Below are 8,891 nucleotides of genomic sequence, written 5' to 3'. Positions count from 1 at the left end.
GCATACTCGGGATACAATCAAATCCCCATGTATCCACCAGATCAAGAAAAGACCTCGTTTTTAATGCCGAAAGTAAATTACTGCTACATCGTGATGCCCATCGGTCTCAAGAACGCGGGAGCTACTTACCAAAGGTTGATGAATAAAGTCTTCTCAGACCACATCGGAAAAATCATTGAAGTCTATGTGGACGACATGTTGATAAAAACACAAAGCGAAGATACATTATTGTCCGACCTGGCTCAAGTGTTCGACACTATAAGATCTCTCCCCTTCTATGCTACTTTAAGGAAGGGAAAGCAGTTCGAATGGACGACAGAATGTGAACAAGCCTTCCAAAACTTCAAGGAGTTCTTAGGACGGCCACCTATCTTATCTCGACCACGAGAAGGAGAACCGCTCATACTATACCTCGCAGTAGGAAGCCGGGCCAATAGCCTCAGCACTAGTCAGAGAAGACGAAAGTGGGCAACAACCCGTCTACTTTATTAGCAAAGCGCTACAGGGATCTGAGCTGAACTACCAGAAAATAGAAAAGTTTGCCTATACCCTCATTCTAACATCTCGACGACTTCGTCCGTACTTCCAGGCTCACACTATTAAGGTTCGAACCAACCAGCCCATAAAAGGAATATTGCAGAAAACAGATTTAGCAGGCAGAATTTTACAATGGGCAGTCGAGTTATCAGAATTCGACCTCCAATATGAAGCTCGGACGGCCATTAAATCATAGTATCTGGCCGATTTTATCGCAGAATTCACAGATACCTTGGAAACCCCCACATAATGGAATCTCTACGTGGACGGTTCTTCAAATAAGACTGGAAGCGGCGCAGGCGTGATAATAGAAAGCAACCAAGGAACCCAGGTTGAGCTCTCCCTCAAGTTCGGGTTCTCGGCCTCAAACAACCAGGCGGAATATGAAGCGTTATTAGCCGGTTTGAAGCTGGCTACAGAGATCGGAGCTCAAAACTCAACATTTACAGCGATTCACAGTAGTCACCTCACAGATAACAAGGAGCTATCAAGCCAAAGATCCCACCATGAAAAAGTATTTGGATAAAACCAAGGAACAGCTCGGACAACTCGGGGAATATAAGATTTGCCACATACCCCACGAACAAAACGCCCGAGCTGACGCACTTTCAAAACTAGCCAGCACCAAACCAGGGGGCAACAATAGAAGCCTCATCCAGGAAATGCTACAGAACCCGTCAATCTTGGAAGAGGAAAAAGTCCTAGCCATAACAAGTCAGGACCAAGGATAGATGACCCCCATAATTAACTACCTCAAAGCAGAAACACTCCCCACAGAAGAAAAGGAGGCAAAGAGATTAAAAAGGGAGGCACAGTACTACACTATCATAAATAACATCCTGTACAAAAGAGGGATCTCAATACCACTACTAAAATGTGTGCCGACCAACAACACCAAGGAAGTGCTAGAAGAAGTACACGGCGGCATGTGTGGCAACCATCTCGGAGCACGAGCTCTTGCCAAAAAAGTACTCCGAGCGGGATTTTATTGGCCAACTCTACAGAAGGAAGCTACAGAATTTGTAAAGACATGTCCACCATGTCAGAAACATGCCAACTTTCACATCGCCCCGCCAGAAGAGCTCATCAGCGTAACTTCGCCTTGGCCGTTTGCAAAATAGGGACTTGATCTTCTCGGACCCTTTCCCTAGGGATCAGGACAAGTTAAATTCCTCATAGTAGGGGTAGACTATTTCACAAAATGGATCGAAGCAGAGCCTCTAGCAAACGCCACTGCTCAGAGAAGTCGGAAATTCCTATATAGAAACATTGTCACAAGGTTCGGGGTTCCACACTCCATCACCACAGACAATGGCACTCAATTCACAGATGCAGGCTTCAGAAGACTAGTGGCCGACTTGAATATAAAGCACCAGTTCACCTCCGTCGAACACCCTCAAGCCAATGGACAGGCCAAAGCCGCCAACAAAGTCATATTGGCTGGGTTGAAACGGAGACTACAAGATGCAAAGGGAGCTTGGGCCGAAGAACTTCCACAAGTCCTATGGGCATATCGAACAACGCCACACTCCACGACAAATGAATCACCCTTTCGACTGGCATATGGAGTGGAGGCAATGATCCCAGTAGAGATTGAGGAAGGGTCATCCAGAGTAGTCCACTACAATGAAGGGGCCAACTCTCAACTTCAGAGGGAAGAACTCGACCTATTACCTGAAATCCAAGAAAGAGCTCAGATCAGGGAAGAAGCACTAAAACGTCAAATGGCTTCCAGATATAATCAAAGGGTAGTGCCGAGAAGTTTCGCACAGAATGATCTCGTCCTAATCCGAAATGATATTGGAACAACTCGACCAGGAGAAGGAAAGCTGGCAGCAAACTGGAAAGGACCCTACCGAGTTGTAGAAGTACTTGGGAAGGGCTACTACAGACTGTCCGAACTCGATGGACGAGAGCTTCCCAGATCATGGCACGCCTGCAACCTAAGAAGGTACTACAGCTAGAAAAGGTAAAAGATCTCACTATCGGATGCACTCTTTTTCCTGAAAAGGTTTTTTAATGAGGCACCAAGTTGAGACTCAGACACTATCCGCCTTAAAAGGATGAAAAATTCCCACATGTATATATTCGTACTTTCCTTTGAGTAAAATATATTTTAGATATTCTACAAGATCTCAAGACGCATTAATCTGAAGCATTCATCGTCCGATTATAAAGCAACAGATCGGCAGAAAGTGAACAATAATTTCACTGCGCGATCACGATAAAGATAAACCGTCCGATAAAGGTGAAAACGTGATTCACCCAAAAGACGATTTAGAGATGACAACCACTTTCTACAAATCGGCAAAGATGAACACAGAATAATGTAAGAATTTATCGAAAATGATCCAAAAAAGAACCTGACGAGGTCTTACAGATTGCTAAAATAATAACTTAAAAACTGGCCAACGTTAAGAAGTCAGACCAAGTCAACCCAAGTTATAAGTAAACCCTGGAAAGAGGTTTGGCCAACCCTATTAAAGAGGATTACTTTAACTTAGAAGGGCCCGACATGACAAAGTCAGCCCAAAATGAAAAAAGTTATAAAAGTAGTCCCTGAAAGAGACCTGACAAAGGTCCAAAAAAGAGGACTACAAAATAACTTAGAAGAGATCGACCTAACGAAGTCGATCTCCTATAAGACAAGTTATAAAACTAATCCCTGAAAGAGATCTGACAAAGATCCAAGAAAGAGGATTACAAAATAACTTAGAAGAGATCGACCTAACGAAGTCGATCTCCTACAAGACAAGTTATAAAACTAATCCCTGAAAGAGATCTGACAAAGATCCAAGAAATAGGATTACAAAATAACTTAGAAGAGATCGACTTCGTAACTTAGAAGAGATCGACCTAACGAAGTCGATCTCCTACAAGACAAGTTATAAAAGTAATCCCTGAAAGAGATCTGACAAAGATCCAAGAAAGAGGATTACTAAATAACTTAGAAGAGATCGACTTCGTAACTTAGAAGAGATCGACCTAACGAAGTCGATCTCCTACAAGACAAGTTATAAAAGTAATCCCTGAAAGAGATCTGACAGAGATCCAAGAAAGAGGATTACTAAATAACTTAGAAGAGATCGACTTCGTAACTTAGAAGAGATCGACCTAACGAAGTCGATCTCCTACAAAAGAAAGTTATAAAAGTAATCCCTGAAAGAGACCTGACAAAGGTCCAAAAAAGAGGATTACTAGAAATAACTTAAAAACGATAGTGTCAGCTTGGACCGGCAAGAGAAGTCGGACCAACGAAAACTACAGCTTGGACCGACAAGAGAAGTCGGACCAACAAAAACTACAACTCGGACCGACAAGAGAAGTTGGACTAAAGAAAGCTAAAGAAGGACCGGCAAGAAAAGTCGGACCGAAAAGAAACAAGCGCTAAAAGGGACATAGCTTTACCCAAAAAGCCACACGACAAGGCTATTGAAATTGTTCAAGACTAACTAAAAAGGTTCCACCAAGAACACTAAAAGTTGTCGAACGAGTTAGCCCCGAAAGTCATCCTACCTCAACCAAACAGGAGACACCACAGACAAGTCGGAAGAAGGCCGAAAAGACCTCTCAAACAAATTAAAGATCGACATGATAGCATCGGTCAACTACAAATAAACTTGGAAAAGGACAACATAAGAGAAGCCGGTCATGGATTGCTACTTAAAAACAGCTCAAAGAGGTTGAGCGACAAGGCCTCAGCATTCTCAAAGCGCATAAAGAAGTTGAGACAGGTGCAAGCAAGCATGACATAAAATACCAAGCTTCAGGGTCAGACCCAAAAAAGCTTAGAAGCTACTCGTTGTGATTTGTTTTGTTTTAATGGGTTGCTAAAAGCAACCAAAAAGAGTGTCATCAAAAGATACCAACCACAAAATAAAAAGTTAAAAGCCCACAAGCCGGGCCAACTACACAGATGTCTAAAAAACTACAGATCAGAAGACTTTTTAATAGCATCAGGAGAAGGAGGGCGAGCCTGGAGAGGAACAGCATCCACAGTACCATCGTCTCGGTTTAAGATCTGGCAGTCAGGATCAGAAACAGGAGGGCCGACCTCAGCAAGAGGAACAGTAGGAGCTGACACCTTGGCAGAAGGAATAGGGAGAGGCTTAACATCATCATCATCCTCATCATCAGGAACAATCTTACCATCCCTGACAACATTATCCAGGTTGAAGAGAGTGAGGTCAGCCTCGGGAGCAATAATCCGAACTTGCTCCTTCAGGTTCTCGTAAGCAGCAGTCACACTACCAACGAGATGATCTTGGAGCTCAGAGTAATCGGCCCGGGCATTCTCCAACTCCTCCTTCAAATGCATCCCTTCCCGGTAGGATGTGACGTAACTCTCTTTATGCCTTAATGCCGTGTCTTTGGCCAACCGCACGGAAGCCGCCAGAGCAAGGGAACTCGCCTTCTCAATCTCCAAATCCTTCTCCAACTTGGCAACCTTTACCTCAAGCTCCTCTTTAAGGCCCTTCATCCGATCGAATTCTTGCTTTGCCTCCTCCATGAATTCTTTGGTGGCATGGAGAGGAAGATTCTGGGCAGTTCGGTACAGAGCAGCTCCCATACACGCCATCTTAATGCTGTTTTGGGTCATGAATTCCAGATGGCAAAGGATGGACACATCATCCATGGAAAGGGCACCATAGGGACCAATTTGTTGATCCACGAACTCAATTGTATTAAAGTCAGGAGCATCAAGGTTAAAAGGCTCAGCTGTTTTCTGTTTCTTATTGGGAGGAACGCCAGAAGGAGTGACAGAAGTCAGGGGAGGATCAGCCAAACGAACTCGGGAAGTGGGGATCACCTTCCTCGCCCCAGGAGAACTCGGCATGGACGGCTTCACACGCACTTGGGAAGATCCCACCCCAGCCGCTCTGGCCGAGATGTTTTTAGCAGCAGTCGCCTTCTGTGCTCTTTTAAAAGCCTTTATGGCTTCATTATTCTTCATTGCCTCTGCAAACAAAACACAACAGTAAGAAATTAAGCTGCAAGTCGGAAAGGCATTTACAAGCAATATAAACAGATAATAAAGGGAACGCAAAATACCCAGCTCAGTGTGAAGAAGAGAGGGATTGGTTAAAAATTTCTTTGTATCAAGATAGGGAGGTTGACCCACCCCAGTGTTCTTCCAAGACAGTCACAAAAGCTCGCTCAGCCTCATCCAACATTTTTCACGTGTATCTGGACACCCTCACATCTTTCTGCCATTCCAAGGGAAAGGCAGGCTCATCATTCTCATCCAGAAAAAAGGGCCGAGCTCCTTCAACATCCCGGAGCTTGAAAAAGTAGTTTTTAAAATCACGAAACGATTCGTCAAACATGGAAAAGACCTTCTTTCCCTGGGAAGATCGAAAGGAGACCCAAACTGCCTTCTTTTTTACCACTCCAGGCTTCGTCAAGACAAATAGATAGAAGAAGAGAGATTGCGAGGGAGGAATACCAAAACCATGACACAACAACTAAAAAATTTTTATGAAACCCCAGGAATTAGGGTGAAGTTGAGAGGGAGCAACATTACAAGACCATAACAGGTCGGTCTCAAATTCAGTAAAGGGAAGGGTGATACCCAGCTGACCAAAAAAGAAGTCATAAGCATAGAAAAAATGGCAATCTCTAACAACCCGAGTAGAGAAACAAACTCTCTCTTCAGAAGAGGGAGGGACAAGTTCATAATTCTTCTCATCGCCAGCATTACTACAGACCCTATGAAACTGCCTAAGCTGCGCACAAAACTCGGAATCATCCAAAGAGACACACATAAGAACCATTGAGTCAACCCAATCGGCCATACCCTCGGGAACCTGGGAAGACATCTCTACCACGTTATGGCGAGAAAACATGAGGCCAACTAAATCCTACAATAAGAAAAGAAGATTGGATTACTAAAACATATCTCGGACGAGGGGCAAAACAACTCGACAGACGAACAAACAGAAAAGGAAAACCCCAAGACTCAAACCAAAGTCCTGGGGCATCCTTTGGAGGCAGAGCAAGGTTTCAGGAAAAAGCTACAGCCTACGTCCCGACATTTTTCAAACAAGAAAAGAAGATCTCAAATAGCAAACATTTCGAAGAAGAAAAACACAAAGTCATCAAAGCCACTACCTTCCTACGGTCTATCAACAAGAAGCATCACCAACATCAAACATGCCAAAGCAGAAATCGTCAAAGACACAACCTTTTCTCAGAAATCAAATCATCACTACAAAGCTTCAAAATCAAATGTGCAAGCAGAAACAGAAACAACATGCAAAAGCCCTAAAAAAAGATTCAAGCAACAAGAAAAGCAAAAAGATTCGCACAAAAAATGAAGGAATTCCAGAGCACACAACAATCAGGCACGGTAAAAAGCGGAAAGATCCAAACTTTCTCAAAATCAGACATAAAAAGTGACAGACAAAGAAAAATTGAACCTGGAGAATAGAAGAAAACCTCGAAAGAAAGCTAAAGAGCAGAAGCAACAAAGCCACCCCTCGAAATGGAAACTACGAAGATGGAAAGAGAAATATGGAAATCGCCCCTCTTCCACAGAAAGCAGTAAGCAGAACAGACGTTGCGGGAAGGATCTACGAACTTCAGGCAAGAAACAGAAAATGAGAGAGTAAAGGGAGAAGTTACGAAGAAGAGCAAAGAAGAGAAACCGTTTTTTGATTGAGAAATTCAAAATAAAAGCCAAGAGAAAACGGGGCAATTAATACCAATTAATTGAAGGTATTAAACCCTCTCACATTCCCAAGAACAAAGCGCTGATATAAAAGCGCGCGTTTTTAGAGGAAAACGTTCTACATTCAAAGATTCTACAAAAGGAAGAAATCGACAAAATGCTTGAGTTCGGCTTTGTCAGAGAAGGACCGAAGTCAAAAGACTCGACCTCAACAAAAAGACCGAGCTCAAGCAGGGGCACTGTTCATACCCTGGGTCGAGATACCCGACCTGGGATGATTGGCAACAAAGCGACCGACCTCTTCAGGTCAGGCTACCCGACCTCTTCTCAAAGAGGTCGGCCAAACCAACAGGAGAGCCCAATAAAGGGCCCAAATAGAGGAACACGACCCAAATCCACAGGCCGTGTGAGCCTATAAAGATAAGGGCGGTTCCCTTGAAGATAAGCTGACCTCAACTCAAAGATAAAGATAAGATAAGATAACTAACTTATCTTATCTAGAAAGGTCACTCTACAACCATTATAAATACACTGGAGCACCCAGGTATTACTCATACTCTGATTCTACATAAAACCTGCTTAATACTCGTGCTAACTTAAGCATCGGAGTCTCTTGCAGGTACCCCCCACCCTCCGGTGGCCAAGGATCAGCAGTGCAGCAAGTCCAACAAGTCAGACACAACAGCGCCGGCCGCCACCAGCCAGCCGGACACGGCATCTCCGACCATTACAGAAGATCTCATCCGAGATCGACCTCCAGTTTCAGGTAACCCTCGGAACAGTATCCACAGATGATCTTCGTCCGTCCAACTCAACGAAGAACACGAATAATTCTAACAGATGAACATTCGTCCATTGGTTGTGCCACGAACTTATAAGACGTACGTCCTCGTCGTCACGTAACTGATACCTAATTCAAAACAACAGAAATATTTCTCAAAACCGTTGTCTAATAAACATAATAACAATAGAGCCAAGGCAACTATGACATACCTTTTATAAAATAAATTATCATCTACTTCGGTCAGATATCTGTAGTAAATTGTTTTCACTCTTTTTGTGTATTGCTGCCCGACGGAATGCAATATCAAATCCTTCAACGATGTTAGACTGTTAACTTCCAGTGTCATGTATGTAATTATCGGTTGCCCAGACTTAAAAATGATAGAACCTTCTTCATCATACACTATTTCACCATCATAATGAATGAATAACAATGGATTCATTGACATTGTAGAGAAAAAAAATACCAAGATGCGAACCAAAGAGGAGAATAAAATTGTGATTTTGAGCACCATTTTCCAGCAGCCATACTTTTATTTTGGAAACTCCACTCAAAGTTCACTGGGAGTGTGGCGAACTTCATATAAATTATGAAGTTCGCCGGGGGTCAGGCGAACTCTATATAAGTTATAGAGTTCGCCGGGAGTACGATAAACTTGCTCTAAATAAAAAAAATGTGTATATACAAATTTAAAGTTAGAATAACGAGTTTAGAAAAATAATTATTTTTTTAATTTATTTCAGAAAAAATTCATAGTTTAATGCACATGTGAAATTATATTACACTAATAATGTATCAAATTTAATTCTAAATAAAAGTTAAAAAATTAAATATATATTTTAACATAAAAAATAAATATTTTTTTAATGTGAGGACAAATATAATTTTTTAAAGGATATA

The sequence above is a fragment of the Arachis ipaensis genome, chromosome B01 (assembly GCF_000816755.2).
Source record: "Arachis ipaensis cultivar K30076 chromosome B01, Araip1.1, whole genome shotgun sequence".
Taxonomy (NCBI): domain Eukaryota; kingdom Viridiplantae; phylum Streptophyta; class Magnoliopsida; order Fabales; family Fabaceae; genus Arachis; species Arachis ipaensis.
This window is presented reverse-complemented; position numbering follows the sequence as displayed.